Raw genomic sequence first — 12,934 nt, 5'->3', positions numbered from 1 at the left:
TGGTGAATTCCAAAAATGCAATCTTGATTGATGCATAAAGTGAGGACACTTTAGAATTACGATATCCAATAAAATTCTGTTTTACATTTTGAAAAAATCCCACAGAAATGTATGAAATGTTTCAGACTTCTTTTGGACTATCTTGTATGAATTGAGCATTAGTTTTTGAGTGGCATAAGAGATTCAAAGAAGGCAGGGAGTCTGTGAGGGATGATGAGAGGTGTGGGAGGAGTAAAGAAGACAGAATACCAAAGTTGATTGGTCAAATAAGGAATTTCATAGATAAGGACCATCGTGTGTCTATAGAGACAATAAGTGCATAGTTTGATGTCAGTGTGGGAACTGTACACACAATTATTCACAAGGAACTGAAGATGTGGAAGATTTAGATGACGTTTGTCCCAAAGGTGCTCAGAGAAGATCAGAAAGAAAAACGTTGTCATGACAACAAGAAGATGGTTGAACTGATCAATTCAGATCCTGCAGTTCTTGATGCTCTGGTGACCTGCAAAGAAAGCTGGATCTACTGCTGTGACCCAGCGAAGTCGTCGTTATGAGACAATTGAGGAGATGAAAGAGGTTGTGATGAGGATCATTGCCCACACAAGAGCACTTCCATGGGGCTTTTCAAAAAGTTGTTGGAATGGTATAAGTGCATTACAGCCGGAGGAGATTACTTCAAAGGGGATTGGAGTTTCATGTGTATACTATCAATAAAAGTTCCCATATGAAAAAAGTCTGGAAACTTATTGAAGGCACTTTGTATATAGTTGCATACAAAGTCAGGGAAAGTTTGACTCAGAACATCAATTATCATCCCAAACAAGGCACAGTGCCACTTTGAAGTAGAGGGCTACTATCGGGGACATAATTTACAGGGGTATTATGAAGGGAGATGAGTAGCAAGATGTTTGTTCACATTACACTTGAACTTCTGCATATCAGTACAGTTGGGAAAGCAGTATCCCGGAAGGGAGTTCCAAAGACTTGCAGTTCTGGGGAAGAAACTATTGGAGTAAAAGTATTTCTTACACCTAGGGATCTCTACTGTAAAGGGGTGGGACTTAGTTGCTTGTCGGGTTTGTCGGGGGTAGTCACGTCGAGGGGGTACAAGTGCTTGCAGTTCGTCAAAGCATTCACCATTAAAGTATTTGTAGAACAGGCAGAAGGATGCAACATTTCGTCGATGGGACCTCAAAAGCATGTGGACCTGATCTCATCCCGGCTGTGCTATTAAAAAAATGCTCTGCTGAGGTTGCTCCAGTTCTCTCCAAACTTTACAATACCTTAACGAATCTTGCTTTCGCGACTGCTGGAAAACCGCTTCTGTGGTACCAGTCTTCAAGAATACTGGTGAAAGAACTGACCCACTAAATTATCGTCCCATTAGCCTCCTCCCACTTTTCGCCAAAAGTAATAGCACAGTTGTTAGTCAAGTATCTCTGACACTACCGGTTTGCCTCAAGTACAATGAGGAACGGTTGCTAATGTTGCTTGTGTGTATTGTTTGAGTATCATTTATTATGATTTCGTTAATATTCGTTTCCTTGATATTTTTCTGTTAAAAGTTCTTTCTAGAAACATATCAGGTGCTTACAATAGATACCATGTGAACGTTGCCAACGTGCCTAAGAGAAAGTATTTCTGTGAAACAATCATTATTCCGTATTTAGTACAGCCAGGTTGTCAGTCGGTGTTATTAACCACTGAGCCACCATCATCTCCCTGCTGCTGCTGCTGCTGCTGCTGCTGCTGGTTAATTGTTCTATTGATTGCTAGTAGTTCATAAAAGACACAAAAGAGAAAACTATATTGACCAATTTCTACTGTACACTCTTTAACCCTTATCCTTGAGTGGCCTCTGGGCCTTGATAATGTGGTGATGCCTTTGTAAAAAAAAAAAAAAAAAAAAAAAAAACAACGGTTTTGTTTTAAATTGTAAAAGAAAGTTTTCTATTTTCTTACCGTTTTAGAACCATGATTCTGTTATCAATTTATTGGTGCTTTAATTTATCAACCAAATTATTTATCGACTGTGAATTCTTTGTGCGTATGTTAGCAAATGTCTGGATGATTGGTTACTATTCAGTAACCAGTGTTGAATTGCTCCGTGCAAACCTGCATTTGCTTTCGCTAGTTTAACTTACAGTAGTTTTGATTTTGTCTGTTTTAACGTAAATTTGCTCTTTATGGCAAGTGTCTCTTCAGATAATCTTTACATGCTCGCTTTTCCCCATCTGTTGGTCTATTTATCTACGTCGCAATCGTCGCATACGTTTTAATTGGCATCGATAAACATTCTGCTGATTTTCGTTAGTTTAGTCCGAATTCGGATATTGTCCATCTACTTTTTGGAGATGCAATCTTCTTTCGTAAATCTTAATTATTTTATTCATTATCTGCTGACTGACATCATAAATAAAATCGTAACATAAAATCATGTTCCAAAATTCATAAAAAGTAACTTTTAAACATCTAAAAAAAAAAAAAAAAAACGGACTTTTTTTTTAGTTTCCAGCCATTCATCAGTAATTTATAAAATTATTTATATATATAAAAGTCACGCTCTTTGTGTGTGTGTGTGTGTGTAAGTTCCTTCCTTATAGGTTCCAAAACGGCTGAGCCTATCTTTGGCAAATTTCACACAAAAGTAATTTATATTTCTGGCAGTGTTCTTAGATATATTTTGCACAGAAATTCATCCGATAAGTATTGAAAATCAAAAAAATCCTATCTTAAAAATAGTCTTTCTTCTCTTATAATAAAAATAATTTTTACAGGGGAATATTTTATGTTACACCGGTGTAATATTGGCTGGTATAACAAACTATTCTCTTGTAAATTTTTTTTCTTTTTTATCTATGAGAGAAGATAGACTCTTTTTTAAGGTCATCAAGCCCAAATATCAGCTGACGTGATATTGCAAACAAACACAGACAGAATTTGATGAACGGCATTATCTTTATTATCTTTATTATTTTTTTAATTTTTTTTTTTTTTTTTTTTTGCGAATTAGTCGACCAGGCAAATTAATCTCATAATATTCAATAGAGAATTGATTCTATAATAATACATACGCAATCTGCATAAATTAAAATATCATGTTTAAGCATATTGTATGGCCGGGCAACGCCGGATTTCCAGTTAGTTAATTATATGCCTAGCATCACTTTTTGTTATATGAACACAGTTTAGAAAAACTATATGGAAAGATTATAATAAAAAGCTCAACTCATTTATTGGCAGAACCTTTTGGCTATGAGCAAACTGTAGTATCTGTTCTAATACTACACTACATCTTTTCTGTCTTCGTCAGTGAAGGAGAAATCCTTCTAGACTGAGGAAATTCTTATTTTTGTTCCAATCCAAAGTATCCCTTTTTAGGGGACATGGATTTTACCTATATTAAAAGCCAACATTGCATTTACATTCCATTTCTTGTTCTCTTTCGGTGGAGGATTAATCCTTCACGACTGAGACAATTTTTTATTTTTGTACCTTTTCTCCACGTTAAAAAAACGACCCTGGTGTCTAACTCTGTCCCGTGGGGAGGCATAGTAAATAGGTACATTAAACAACAGATTAGACAAGAACATCAAAGGAAAACGAGCATTTTTTGGAAATTGGTGATTGGAGCGTTTCTTCACAGATGGGTGAAATTTTTGTAATGATGTATAATGTGTTAATTCCTCTCCAGGGAAAAGAATTAAAAGATACATTACTGACCATAAAATTGTTTGACTGCCTGGTTGGGTAGATGCAGTTCAATACTCATCATCATCAGCCTTGCTGTTTTTTTTTTTTGTTTGTTTGTTCCTTCTTTTAAAAGCATCAGTGACCATGGCTCTCCAAATTGTAGAGCCATGATAATCTCGGGAAGATAAGTAAAGACGGTCGTTTCCCATTGCTCTACATCTTGATTCAGGGGTGTGTCTCCCCTTGCAAGTTAAACGTGCCTCCAGATACCAACCTTGAAATTTCTATGAGTCGGGCAGCATAGCCTTCCCAAATGGCCACCCATCTGGTACTGGCCAGGCTCATCATTGCTTAACTTTGGTGATCTGGCGAGAACCGGTATGTCACAATGACTGTGCCGTATATTAAACGGTATTGAGTTCAATATTGTTTGGAAGGGCAAGAGAGACAAATTTATTCAACTTATTCAAATACTTCTATAAGGCCACCATTCGCCCATGTATGGAGTATTTTTGCCATATTTGGGCTGGTGCATTTGCCACTAGTCTCTCACTCCTAGATAAGGTTCAAAAGAGAGTCGCCAATCTGATAGGTCCTGAACTGTCATCTAAGCTTCAGCCTCTGTTCCATCGACAAAACGTTGCATCCCTCTGCCTGTTCTACAAGTACTTTAACAGTGAATGCTCTGATGAACTGCAAGCACTTGTGCTCCCTCTACGTAAATACACCCGACAAACCCAACAAGCAGCTAAATCCCACCCCTACACAGTAGAGATTCCTAGATGTAAGAGAGCCTTCTACTCCAGTAGTTTCTTCCCCAGGCCAGCTAGACTTTAGAATTTCCTTCCGGGTCCCTGCTTCCCCAACTGTACTGACATGCAGAAATTCAAGTGTAATGTGAACCGACAGCTTGCTGCCCAACTCCCTACACAGTACCCCTGATGCCTATGTCCCTGATAGTAACCCCCTACAACAAAGTGGCAATGTGCCTTGTTTGGGGTGAAAATGTAATAAAAAAAAATATATGCAGAAAATATTGGTCTACAAATGAGGTAGTAAAGGGCAAAATGATGGAAACTCCTGGTTTAGAAATTGCTTTAAACTTTTTTTAAAGTTTGTAGTTCTTTTTTTGTTTGAATTGTAAAGTACCTCAAGAATTAAACAGACTTTATATTACTGAATTTTTTAGATGAGGATATATGATTTGTAATATTTGGACTGCTGTTCTCATCATAGGTGTTGTTTGCACATTTTATGTAATCTCAGACTTTCTTATAAGGCATTTTGCAAACTCAGGAATTTGGTCATTGAGGCTTCGTTGTGTTATTACAGGCAGCATTTCCATCATCGTTAATGGCTGGCATTCTTCATGACAGGAACAGCTTCTCTAAAAACTAAATGCTTCACAAAACAGCAAACAAGGGCATTTTTTTTATAAAAATAAAATTTTTATTATTTACTGTTAAGCATTTTTAACTTGACCCGACGCGTGTCAACAATGGCCTGCGCAAAACTGCTATGCATCCGTGTTGTTCAGAGTGGCAGCTTCAACTGTCTTTTACAATGCAATTCAATTCTCCTCTTTCTTCATTGAAAGAGAGAGAAAGGGAGTGAGAGAGAGAGAGAGAGAAAAGAGGCACACACATGCATAGAATTAGACACAAGCTCAAAAATGAAATGTTATTTGTTCTCCGAACTCTTGTCAGCCAGTAGGCATGACCTCTTTCACTTATTCATACCTAGCTATACAAAACATCTGTTAATCAAGATCATGCTAACTCATGCTGACATTTTACGGGCAGATTGTGCTTGTCGCTGCCTGTATCTGCATATCTCCCCCCATGCGTGCAAGGCAAGTTTGTAGCAGCCGACACTCACTACAAAACAGGCAGGAGCTACTCCTCACGACTCGAGATTTGAAATCCATTTTCCCCCTGGCTTGTCTAATCACAAGCCAGCTCTCAATCACGTGACAGAGTATATAAAAGGCGAAATTTGAAACTCTCAACACTCTCTTTTTCTCGCTGCTCTGCCAGCAGCACACATCACCAGGGGGGCTTCATTCCTCGGCCAAACGAGAGTACAACGAGCTAACAATGGCTCTCTTCTACCACGTGCGGTACCCAAACGAACATTCTTTATCCTGCTAAAGAACATACACTGACACACACCCACGCCAACACATCAATACACTGAAGACTTTGCCCTTTCTTTCTTCTTTAATCAGTTTCCTTCGTACCAACGGCTACTAGCTATAAACATGTGTAAACGGAACTGAACTATTCTCTCTTTCAACCAACCGGCAATATATTAATTCTATCTTTACGCAAGAACACTTCAACCTACTAACACCTTTCTCTCTTCTACTAACGCCACTAACGAAAATGACAAAGTTTGCTTATTATTATAGAATGAAACGCCATTTCGTTGTCCCTTATTCTATATTTTGGTCAACCCAACATGATATGAACACGTAACCATCCCGTTTTGTCTCTATAAGTTTGCTACAAGGTTTGTTAATGTAGATGCCCCAGCTCTTCAAAAAAAAGGAGCTTCCTCGTTATGCCACACATAGAGAAAAGAATGTAATAAAAGTTAAACATAAGAAAATCCTTTTCGCTTGTGCTATCGTTGCATTCCGCATGATCACCTGCCGAAAAATAACAAGTGCAGATTTGCAAATGTTTGTTTTCATACATAGTACCTTAGCAACTTCTCCTTAATGAAGGTTATGGCTATCTGAAACATAACAATAAGAAGCAACGTCATGCATCATCATTTGAAGTACATTATTTGATATTCTTAGGGAGAATTAATCCATAAAAAAAAGATGAAATAAAGTGTCACGTCTGCAACATATGGAGAAATATCACTCAAAGCATTCTTTGATGCCTAAACAGTTCAACATCGACTTTGAAATCTAATGTCAGATGATCTCCTGTTGTAGCAGAGCGTATGAGTGCATATGAAAATATCAGCAGAAGTCGAAGGATAGATGACTAGCAAAGGTAGCAGCAGCAGCAGCTGTTTGATCACTATGCAAATTAACAAGAGTGTGTGGGCTTGCGTGAAAAGAAAAAGGAAAATAGGACAACACGTGCTCAAGGAGAAGAAAAACCAGGTTAGATGGACATGTGGCTCCATGATGGCAGCAAGATTTAAGCTGGTATCAAGATAATGGGATTTTATTTAATTTTATTTAAGCTGGTATCAAGATAACGGGATTTTATTTAATTTCATTTAAGCTGGTATCAAGACAATGGGATTTTATTTAATTTTATTTAAGCTGCTATCGAGACAACAGGGTTTTATTTAATTTTATTTAAGCTGCTATCGAGACAACAGGATTTTATTTAATTTTATTTAAGCTGCTATCGAGACAACGGGATTTTATTTAATTTTATTTAAGCTGGTATCGAGACAACAGGATTTTATTTAATTTTATTTAAGCTGCTATCGAGACAAATAAAATTAAATAAAATCCTGTTGTCTCGATAGCAGCTTAAATAAAATTAAATAAAATCCTGTTAAGCTGCTATCGAGACAACGGGATTTTATTTAATTTTATTTAAGCTAGTATCGAGACAACAGGATTTTATTTAATTTTATTTAAGCTGCTATCGAAACAAGAGGATTTTATTTAATTTTATTTAAGCTGCTATCGAGACAACAGGATTTTATTTAATTTTATTTAAGCTGCTATCGAGACAACAGGATTTTATTTAATTTTATTTAAGCTGGTATCGAGACAACATGATTTTATTTAATTTTATTTAAGCTGGTATCGAGACAATGGGATTTTATTTAATTTTATTTAAGCTGGTATCGAGACAACAGGGTTTTATTTAATTTTATTTAAGCTGGTATCGAGACAACAGGATTTAATTTAATTTTATTAAAGCTGCTATCGAGACAACAGGATTTTATTTAATTTTATTTAAGCTGCTATCGAGACAACGGGATTTTATTTAATTTTATTTAAGCTGCTATCGAGACAACAGGATTTTATTTAATTTTATTTAATCTGCTATCGAGACAACGGGATTTTATTTAATTTTATTTAAGCTGCTATCGAGACAACAGAATTTTATTTAATTTTATTTAAGCTGCTATCGAGACAGCAGGATTTTATTTAATTTTATTTAAGCTGGTATTGAGACAACAGGATTTTATTTAATTTTATTTAAGCTGGTATCAAGACAACAGGATTTTATTTAATTTTATTTAAGCTGGTATCGAGACAGCAGGATTTTATTTAATTTTATTTAAGCTGGTATCAAGACAATGGGATTTTATTAATCTGATAACAGATGAAATGAGCAGAAAAAAAACAAGAAGCAGGCATTGTTTCGAAAGTAACGGCAATAAACGACTTGTGTTAAAACAGAAAAAAAGCAAAGTCAGATTTCATACTTATTTCCTTTATTCCTTTTCAATGGTACCAGATGGTGGGGGGGAGTTTGAAAGAGGTTTGAACTAACGAACACGGTTCGAGCATAACAGCCACGTTACAGTGTTTCTTATGGATGCTTTCTCACAAAAAACGGACATTGCTAAGCTCTCTCTACTCTATCATTAATTCCATGGTAGACGCTCGATTGATCTTTAATATCTTGTTCCTCTTGGTAAGTCATTCACAATAAGAACTTTTTAGTCGCATGCAAGCGACTCTATAAGTCACTCCGTCGGTCAGTCCGTAATACTTTTGTGCTTGGCCTTTTTGGTTAAGATCAAAGGTCTGTTGTTAATAGATGCTGTTCTTAGCTTTTTAAGCTTTTGGCCAAGATCAAAGTGTATTATCTGTTCTTACTACATGCTCTACTTATGTTTGTAACTTTGTTATACAAAGTGAGGGATCACTTTTCTGTATTAATTTAATGTAAAATGATCACCCACTTTACAACCAGTCAGTCTCAAAGTCATTCAAGTCATTCTCCAGATCATTCAAGTTGTTTTTGAAGGATTCCAGTTATTTTTTAAGCATTCAACTCATTCTTAAGGTCATTCAATTCCTCCTTAAGTTCATTAAAGTCATTCTAAGTCATTTACTTTTTATTTATTTAAGTCATTTTAGTTTATCTTTAAGAATTTCATGTCAATCCTACATTCACGCATTCATTCATTACACGAGAGCATGCGACTATTGGCTATCGGCCTTGTTTCTAACACAAAATATAACAAAAATAAAAAGCTTTTTCTTTCTCTATGAGTCTAATGCGAGGCAAAATCTCTTCAAACAGGGCTTCTTTGCATGAGCTTCCTATCTGTGTAACACCTTCCTATGGGACTACTTCCCTTCAGATTACAACATAATCTTCAAATCTGGTGTCAACAGATTAACCATCCTCCAAAAGTTCGCACACTTGAGTCATTCTATTAATTTATTTTATTTGTGGACAGTTATCCTTATCTTCACAGTTGTTTCCCGACATCAGATGGTGAACTGCGACGGGATTGAAATGCTGAGTTTCTTAACCGTATCCTCAGTAATTGCTGCCTTCCATAGTTGTTGTCGTCTCACCACGTTTTGACCAATCCTCTGGTTAGCTTTGGGTAGGATTAAAACTGCTATCTTCAAACAATGCTCACCTGGAACCGTAGAGATTCAACGTCTCTATCCACTGTGCCACGGGTCCGAAAGGGCGATCAAGGTTGGATTTTTTGGTCTTATATGTCCAAGGTTTTCGTTCTTATCTGGTCTTCCGTCGTCAGGTCTGTACCAAATCATATATTTTTATTATTTGAGATGAGAAATTTGTATATTTACTATCCTCATCTTTATAGTTGCTGTTTCATGATGTTAACCACTTGATGAAAGCCAGTAGAATAGTTGGCCGAAACTTTTTGAAACAACAACTATGAAGATGAGGATAACAGTTCACAAAAAAATAAAAAGAAATATACAAATTATTCATCTCAAAGGATTCCAATAATAAAATAATATTCCATTAATTGTTCTCAATCCTCCTATAATATTCATGATCTCTCAACTAGCAATCATTTTATCTAATTAACCTTTATTTGTGAGTTGCTTATGGCCTTGATAAGTGGTGACTCATTAATATAAAATAAAAGTATCTGCTATTTGTCGTTGTTACATGATTGCCTGTTTAGAAAAGACAAAGCTAAAAACAATTGCTTGTTTAGAAAAAAAGACAAAGCTAAAAACAATTAGAAAAGACAAAGCTAAAAACAATTTCTTGTTTAAAAAAGAAGACAAAGCTAAAAAAATTGCTTATTTAGAAAAGAAGACGAAGCTAAAAATTGCTGGTTTAGAAAAGAAGACAAAGCTAAAAAAATTGCTTATTTAGAAAAGAAGACGAAGCTAAAAATTGCTGGTTTAGAAAAGAAGACAAAGCTAAAAAAATTGCTTATTTAGAAAAGAAGACGAAGCTAAAAATTGCTGGTTTAGAAAAGAAGACAAAGCTAAAAAAATTGCTTATTTAGAAAAGAAGACGAAGCTAAAAATTGCTGGTTTAGAAAAGAAGACAAAGCTAAAAAAATTGCTTGTTTAGAAAAGAAGATGAAGCTAAAAATGTCTTGTTTAGAAAAGAAGACGAAGCTAAAAAAAATTGCTTGTTTAGAAAAGAAGACAAAGCTAAAAAAATGAGAAAACAAAAATCAGTTTTTCGTTTTCTTTTAATTCTCAATAACCATGACAACAAGAAATGTCTTTCTGTCCATTTGATCACTACTGGACAGAATGTAACAGGTGACAATGAAGGGTGAATGCGATGAGAAGTGGTGAGAAGGCGGCAATAAATAGAAGAGGATGTATTCAACACAAATGTTTCATAATCTGAACACTCAGAGTTCAATCCCTATGCAAGGCAGTACATTTTTCATTTTCTTCTAAAACCAAACCCAAAAAATAAATTTTTAGTAAACAACTGAGAAGAAAATGTTGACATAAAATAGTTGATTGAACAGAAATAAATTTTATATAAAAATGTCACCAATGTTTTTCATTTATTTGTTTTGAAAAAAGATGTAATATTCCTGGCATTCATTTTTGACAGGAAAACGATATTTTAGTTTCAAAATAAACATTAACTTTTGTTGTTAAATAAATTATGTTGTTTTATTGATATGATTTTGTCACAAAGTTTGTGTTTGAAAAAGATGAGAATTTAAAACTTTAATCAACTTTGAAGAAAAAAAAAAAAAAAAGAGAGATTCTGTGCTAAACGGACGGAAAAAGTTTTTTCTGCATTTATAAAAATAATTCTGTAAACTTGAATGACTCGTACTACTATTCTAATCTTGGATGTTATTCTCACAACGTTTCAGCGTATGTCTGCCAATTTATAGAAGTGAAAACGGAAATCATTTACACTTGTGGGATGACTTAAAAGTTACAGACAGAAAAATGGTGTAGAGTAAAACATCTCAACAAAGCAGTGCATATGTTTTTTTTTTTTTTTTTTACATAGGCATCACCACTGATCAAGGCCAAGAGGCCACTTGAGGATAAGGGTTAAAGAGTGTACAGTAGAAATTGGACAATATAGTAACTGTTAATAATGGAAATTCGGTAAATTTGTTGACTTATATGGAACGGTTCATCAAAAACTTGTTTACATTAGACTTGAAGACAAGACTTGTTGGGTAAAAATGGTTTCCTAAGTAAATATAGCATAGAATTTAATATATTTCAAACAATAATTATAAGTACTATAGAACATGAAAGGTTTTGAAGCTCGACCTTTCAGGCGACAAATATCGAAAAATTGGCTAAAAACATTAATTCCTTCACCCTCATCTGGGCACTTTTCTACAAGGAGGGGTCGCTTTTTTCGCGTTATTTTCTAAAGTCATTCCCTCTTTTCGATTGACTAGCCTTAATTTAAACATTCATCAATCCCAGTTTGGCAATAGGCGCAACAGCAAAGACGATACTTTTTTTTTTCCATGTTCTTTTTCTCCTTCGTGGTATGGATTTTTTTGTTTTTGTTTTTTTTACATAGGTGTCACCACTTATCAAGGCCGATAGGCCACTCAAGAATAAGGGTTAAAGAGTGTAGAGTAGTCAAAAGGACAATATAGTACTCGATAGTAATGGAAGTTCGGTAAATTTTTAAGTGGAACGGCTCATCAGAAACTTGTTCACGTTGGACTTGAAGAAAACCATATTATAGACAGCTGGAAAGCAGGAAAACGGGAGACGATTCCACAGGCGTGCAGTTCTAAGAAAGAAGCTTTGATCATGGAATCTATGTTTAGGTTTAGGCACAGATAAAGAGTGGGGAAAATTATTGATAATGTTTTCAGCTAGTCTAGTGTTTCTTGTGAAAGTTTGGCGAGAGGGGACTATAGATTGAAGCTCAGTCGAACACTTCCCATGAAAATAACGATAAAGCTGAGACAAACTCGCAACATCTCTTCTGTGAGATAGAGGTTTGAGCCTTCCTGACTGCTACCACTTTAAAAAAAAATTTTTTTATTTTACTCAACACAAACCACCTAACACGCGGGCAATGCCAGGCACCCAGGCTAGTTATATATATATATATATATATATATCATAATTCAATGTTATAGGAGAAATAACAAAAGTGCTCAATTACTTGTGCAAGAGCAATAATATTTATTCAATACTTATCATTCATCAATACTTTCATTCGAATGAAAACACTGGAAACATAAGCTACATTGTTAAAGATATTAAATATTCATGAGTCGATGTAATGATAGTATGACTCATGATTGTCATTCTCCACCAAGTGAATAAAAAAATTAGGAATCTGTATCTTTGGAAAGGCATGTATTAAAAGTTACGGAAACCTACAAATATATTGTATTAATAAATATTGAAAAATAATACAAAAGAATATTTCAGAATTTTTGAAAAAATAAATGAAACCTATTTAATTAAAACACTACTCTTTTTCATATATATATATATATATATATATAAGTAGTAAGAGTACACATTTAAAACAAGTTTAGGTTTAAGGTTAATAAAAATGCATGCTAGAATTGTCCACAAGAACACATGGTACAATCAATAAAGTTTTTCAACGATAATGTTTTGGAGGTTGATAATTCAATCCTCACTGAAGGCGATACTAATTAATAATAAAATAAAGTTTGTTTTTAATTACTTAAAATTTCTACCCAGTCATGGCTGACAGAATGAGAACAATCTACTCTTGCGGATTAAATAAAATGTTCAGTTCAAAGTTCTGTATAGATTCCCAAGATCAATATAAAAATATCCAAATTCAAGACACGCTTG

General features: G+C 34.8%; 1 protein-coding gene across 4 annotated transcripts in view; it reads right to left on the bottom strand.

The window, feature by feature from the left end:
- Positions 1-12,934, bottom strand: part of LOC145294099 (protein CFAP20DC-like) — a 136,415-nt gene that overhangs the window by 46,642 nt on the left and 76,839 nt on the right. The gene's annotated exons all lie outside the window — the stretch shown is intronic.

The sequence above is a fragment of the Euprymna scolopes genome, chromosome 15 (genome assembly GCF_053919585.1).
Source record: "Euprymna scolopes isolate OS-2025 chromosome 15, ASM5391958v1, whole genome shotgun sequence".
In the NCBI taxonomy this organism is placed as follows: domain Eukaryota; kingdom Metazoa; phylum Mollusca; class Cephalopoda; order Sepiida; family Sepiolidae; genus Euprymna; species Euprymna scolopes.
Note: the sequence above shows the minus strand (reverse complement) of the source record. Positions and strands in the feature narration are given on the sequence as shown.